This window comes from Gopherus flavomarginatus, chromosome 12 (assembly GCF_025201925.1).
Source record: "Gopherus flavomarginatus isolate rGopFla2 chromosome 12, rGopFla2.mat.asm, whole genome shotgun sequence".
NCBI classification, from domain to species: domain Eukaryota; kingdom Metazoa; phylum Chordata; order Testudines; family Testudinidae; genus Gopherus; species Gopherus flavomarginatus.
Window position 1 is genome coordinate 34,554,656 of NC_066628.1, and position 6,275 is coordinate 34,560,930.

The following is a 6,275-nucleotide window of genomic DNA, read 5'->3' on the forward strand; positions in this document are numbered from 1 at the left end:
GTGATCTGAGCCTTTGTCAGCTCAAGGACAGACTATTGCAGTGGGCCATACACAAGCGGCAGCTCATCCCAGTTTTAGTGGCTTTTCATATCATTTCCTGTGAAATGGACTAAGACTAACAACTCACTGCCTGGAGGCAGGTCATGGGCAACAGAAAATCAGACACCTTGGAACCCTGTTATCCTAAATGGGATTCAAACCCATGAAAACCCCGTAACCCAATACCAGTCCCTGAGCTATCCAGCCCCCCTTAGCCAAGCCACCTCTTAAAAAGCGTTTTACCACAAACCCTTCTCAAAAACTCCCTTTAACTAGACCTACAAACCTGACTTTAAAAATAAAATCTACACAAAAATGTAGCCCGTTAAGAAACACACCCTAACATGTCCTTATTGATTACAGCGATATGAAAGTAGGAAGAACCCGTTAGTTCCCTTTTATGTTGTCGCCACAATTTATATCCTATTAGCTGTAGGTTTATGTAGGGGAGCGATTTCTTGGAGATGATTACAGCGACTTTCCTCCTTTCTCCTACCACCTCAGGAAGAAAGACGAGATTGCACATCATATTCCTAACGCAAAATTACACATTGGAGAGTCTGAGCTCCCCTCGGGAGGATCAGGGCATTCCTGTATAAATATCTGTCTCCGTATATGTAATTTGCAAATGAAATTAAGTCTGTGAAGAAAGAGACGTCTGTCTTTTTATGTGTGGGCTGTCCAACTTTTCCCTTGAATATCAAAGTGAAGTGAGTTACAAAGCATTGGCTCTCCAGGATTATCTAAGAAACCTTGTAGATCCCAAGTGACAGGGGTTACCAGATCAAAAGATGCAGTACTTATGTAGAAAACAGCCAATGTAGTTCTTAGATCAGACCCTAATAGCCAAAGTCTCAGGTCAGTTTACAAAGCTCAGAGATTTCCAAGGTAACAAGGAGATAAATGAGAAGCCAGGGGAGGTTGGGGTTTCATGTGGATTTTGGATTAAATATTAATTCACTGTATTTGGTCATAAGAATAAACATCTTCATTAATAATGTAGACACTCATTATTATTGTGATAGTGGATTGCCGGAGCTAAGGTTGCATAAGCAATTCCATTCTAACCCCCTGTTGTCAGTCACTTATAACTTACCAAAACCTTCACCTTTCAGGCTATGACTCTTTGTAAGGTGGTTGATTAATTTACATCATTATTATTTGTTTATTTTAAAAGCTTGGGACGAAGTGGTTGCACTTGAGTATGAAGAGAATGAAGAAAATGCACTTTTCCTCAATTAAAAAAAATCTTATGATGTTTTTGTGCAAATCCCAAATTTCAAGGAGACAGAAAACTGAACATTTGCCTGGAGATAGCCCCCAGGATCACGGCTGCCCAGAGCAGCATGGGGCTGTGAGTACTGGGGCTTGTGACTCTTCATTGGGAACAAGGAGAGAGGCTGTAGCTAGTTAAGTGGGGAGGTGGACGCTCTGTGGGGCTTTGCAGAGAGGGCACCAGAGGGGTTTGCTGGGAAAAGTTTACTGGTGCTGAAGACGACCAGGAGCACCCAAGACTCACCACTGGACTGGAACTTTGCTCAGGACTCCTGACCTCTGTGTGCAGACACATTGATCGGTGTCTGCCCTTCCAGACTGTGCTACCACTGAGCCCATGGGGCCTTGGTTTGGCAACACTACATTTCCCCTTATTGTTTTTCTCCTCTCATCCCTCTGTAAATAAATATTTCCCTTTCTTATATCCCTTGTACTTTTCCGGTCTGTGTATGTGTTCACTCTGGGGGGGGTTGGAATAGGTGCCCCTGGGGTGCAAGGGATTTTTACTGCTGCGTGCGTCTTCTCTTGGCCAGAGTCTTGCAGAGCAGACTCCATCTTGGCCACGAGGGCGCTTAAGTTACACTTAAAATAAAAGTGGAGCAATTTTGAAAATTTGGCTCCAGTTGTGAATTAGGAGTATTTTTAATTTTGCATGTCTGGATCTACATTCCTCTTTGCTCACAGTCTGACCTCGGGAACCCATCTGGAAAACAGGACAACACAAATTAAAAACAAATGTAAAACTGTCACTGAAAAGAGACTGTTAAGAGCTTGTCTATATGATGGGGTAATATGCCTTGGGGGTGTGACCTGTAAAGCACAGGAACATTTAACACATTAACTGGTCCATGTAGGTGAGCACAGAAGATTCCCTAGTGCACTTTAACATTGTGCTGTCTGAAGCATTTAGTGTGCACTAGCAGTGTTTACATGGCCAGTTAATGCACAACACGTTACTGTGCATAGCTGTTCCATATGGACAAACTCTTAGGTGCCCAGTTTTCCAAAGATTGCAGCATTCCAGTGTAGTGCAGTACTCTGATTTAGACGATAAATTGCGTTTACTAGCAGCACACCACTGATTCACCCAGCTCTGGTTACCAATCAGCAGAATCTGTGCTAACCACTGTTTTGTTGCACAGAACAGGGCGCATGCATGATAATTCCTTGTCCTCTAGTTTAGGGTCCCTTCGCTTTCTGGAGACTCTGTTTGTTCTCTGGGTTAAAAATATACTGTGTGTGTTTGCATGTGCTCACTGGCTCTTTGTACTCGATGCAAAACATAATTCGGTTAGAGTGTATGTATGGAATTTCCCTGCCTGATGGTATTAATTCTCCTTTGACGATGTGTCCATAAGAATGAGACGAAAGGTCCGTCTATCCCAGTATCCTGTCTTCTGACAGTGGCCAATGCCAGGTGCCCCAGAGGGAATGAACAGAATAGGTAATCATCAAGTGATCCATCCCCTGTCACTCATTTCCAGCTTCTGGGAAGTTGTGGGTTGGAATTTCTTAAGCCCACAGCACTTTATCCCTGCTTTTGCAAAGAAGAAGAACCATTAACATCTGTTTGAAATGCAGAGCTTACTCTGCTGACTCACCTAGGCAGACAGATCAGGTATATCATGTTAGCTCCCACTGAGTTTATAAAAATAGAAAAGAAAGAAAAAGCTGAGAGCCTCTCTGAAGCAGAAAGATGTAGGGTGAGAAAGGAAGCACTGCCAGTAGCTAGCTTTGGGATGAGCCAGCTGAAGAGTTAACTAGGACCATAGTTTACCAATGCAGGTGCAGGCCTGCAAAGGCTTTTGCTGATTGAGTATAGTCACTGGGAAAGCCTAATGAAACCAAGAACACTAAGGGATTGCATTCCCAAGAGCCTGTCTGCATCGTTGTTATGGACTGGAAACCTCTCTGCATGCCACTAAATCATCAATGCCAGAGCTTACTGTCAACCCTACTCATACAGACACTTCTGAAGATCACATATTTGCCTTTTCTGTGTACCACATTGTACCAAATGGCACATACAGTAGGTCTCTTCAGTTCAACATTCATTGCTTCATGTAACTGCAGTAATGTTAGGATAAGAGAGGATGTGAAATCACCACTTAATGGAAAAAAATTGTCACTTATTGGCACCCACTGTATTATGAATAATAGCTTCAGGGATAAGATGGCCCTGAACCACTGCCCCATTCCTTCTACAAGGGTTTTTATCCTTCCTCTGTAAATTATTCAGAGTCAGGACAGTGCTACGCTGTCAATAGATCCAGCATATGTGTTAAGGAATCAACTACCTAGAATTCTAACAGGCGTACGTTAAACTTGCTTAGTGAAGTTATGGTGGGATTGGGTAGGAGATGAGGTTTTGATTCAACAGGAAAACAAGTGAGTCCATTTCAGCAGTGACTTGCTTACTAGGCCTCTCATCGATCCTGATTAGCACCCATTATACTTGTCCTTCCTATCAAAATAAAAACACTGGCAAGACTGCAATAAGCACACCAGAGTCAGCAATACTGAACTTACTACAAAGGAAGGTTTCCAGCTGATTCAGTGCAAAGAAAGATTCTAGTCACTTGCATCTTGGGAGAGAGGCCTCTTCCTTCAGGTGGGGGCGGGGAGCCTGGTCCTAAATTGGCTCACTGGGAAGATGAAAATGCACCTGTCTCCTCAAATCCCTTGCATGTGACAAGTGATCAAACTACAGTCATTTGAATATATAATCCTAGCAAGCACTACAAAAAAAAAATTCTCTAAAAAACCTGGGGCAGGCTATTTGGAGCCCATGCTGCATCACATGGGAAATGGTCTTGTCTGATTTGGCTTGTTTAAATCATCTTAATAGTTCTTACTGAAATGGAGAGAAGGGGAAAAAAAACCCTCTGCATCCTCAAGGCGAGTATATTTGGGCAAAGCAATAAGACAGACTTGAAGAGGTTTGGAGGTTACAGTGGGAAATAGCAGTTATTCCCAATAAGCAGTGTTTAAATGGAGTGCTGCTGACAGTACCCTCAGGCAGGTTCAAGAGTTCCAAGATTTGCAACTTAAAGATTAACCAAAATAGATGTCTTATTACAGGCGAGTTTGTAGCTAAATCATTTAAAGTGCCTTTAGACTCTGTAATGTTTTTCCGCTTAAGTACTCGTAGTATTTCTGCTGGTTCCTCTCGGCTTTAGTGAACAAGTAATGAAGGGCCCTTGATCTAAGGAAGCCCGAGACCCTTCTGATAACCACAAGGACCTCCGTGTATCTGAAGCATTGTGACTGAGTGGGAGGCTGTTTGTTTGTTTTGTTCTTTAAGTCCAGGGGAGGGGAGGAGGAATCCTTGGCCAATTTTTTCCCTCCTTTCTGCTGTTGTGTGGTGTGATTTGCTGTCTGCCTGGATTATGTATGCCACCCCAGAGGGGATGCATTCCCATGCCCATGCACATATATTGAGCCAAATTCTGTCTGCTACAGGCAGAGAGGGAGTATGGGATGGGATTTTTGTGCCTTGATTTTGGGTATCTTCCCAAACCACCAAAAGGTCACTCCAGAGACCCCAAGGTAACAGAGGAGCATTTGGGGATCAAGGACATGCTCGCCAGGCTTCTACAGTACGCCCCCTATATCAGAATGGGGACCACAAAGCCCCACTCACACAGTTTATTGCTGCTTTGAGCAAAGGGTAATGCTGGTAATCTGGGTATACTACAATCTTGCTTTGCAGGAGTAATGCATGCCTAAATTGGGATCATTTGCACGTTTTGGGCCATAGTTTACAGAGCTCAATAGGATCCTTTGGAGTGGGAGGTGCTGTTTGAAAATGCCAATTCTAATTACCATCCTAAGGCAAAGGTGAACATAGGGGATCTTGGTTTCCTAGGTATTGCCATATTACTGAGAGCAACAAAGTCTCAGGTTTACTGATAGATTGAGAACATATCCAGATGGTGTTAAATCCTTATAGTCCCCCAGGATTTGGAAAGATAAATCTCTTAAGAGGAGGCCAATTTGAGCAGGAAAGAAATTGGAAATACAAGCTTCCCCGCCCCCCAAGCCTGTTTCCAAGTTCTAAAGCTAAGTGACGTTTCTGTGTCATTCAGAAAACCTGAGATTACTTATTTTTTTCAATATGTCCCAGATAATCGCCCACTTAAAAAATGGCTCCAAATCAGTTTGCAATCAATTTTATTTAAAAATAAAAAGGAATTAGAATTAAGAGTTCCTGTCTAAAAGTAGAAATCTGCCTTATTACCTGAGCACAGTGTGTTCTGACCTGTCCAGTGGCCATTTCAAAAGCATCAACATCATCACCACGATAACTCTCAAAAGAACATGGCTTCCTTGCAGAATGAGAACCATCAGGACTGATCTATAGTTAGTTCCTTAAGGCCGTCTGGCTGGATCTTCGGTCCGTGTCCATCATTGATGATTATATTGTGCTACTGAAGCTTTTGGAGCCCATGTGGTCACCAGCTGGGTATCAGCATTCCCTTGTAAATGCACTTCCTAATTAATTGCTCTTCATCCTGATACGTCTATACTGTATTAAGGAAGCCACCAAAGCTGAACCAGTGCTGATGGAGGTGGTTGCTGGGATTGGTACGTTCACATCGTGAGGGTGTTTATACAGAAGCCACCTGAGACAATCTGGCTAATTGCCCTTCTTGCCAAAATGGCCAAGAGTATCTCTGTCTCTGAAGTGAAAACGACCAGTGAAAACCTTGTGAAAGCACCATTCAGGTATCCAGTGTATTGGCGGCAGAAGCCTAATGAAATAAGGTCTAAATAGGCAAAGGTCAAATTCCCACCTTCTGTAGCAAATGAATGTCTCATTTATCTTGGTATGTTTATTATTGCAAAACCTAACAGGCCCAAATCTAAGCCCCTGATCTGAACCCTCCTTCACTTTGGGGGATTTTCTGAGCTGAGTTTAGATTTATATCCTTGTGTTGTTTTCCCTCTAAAACACTCTG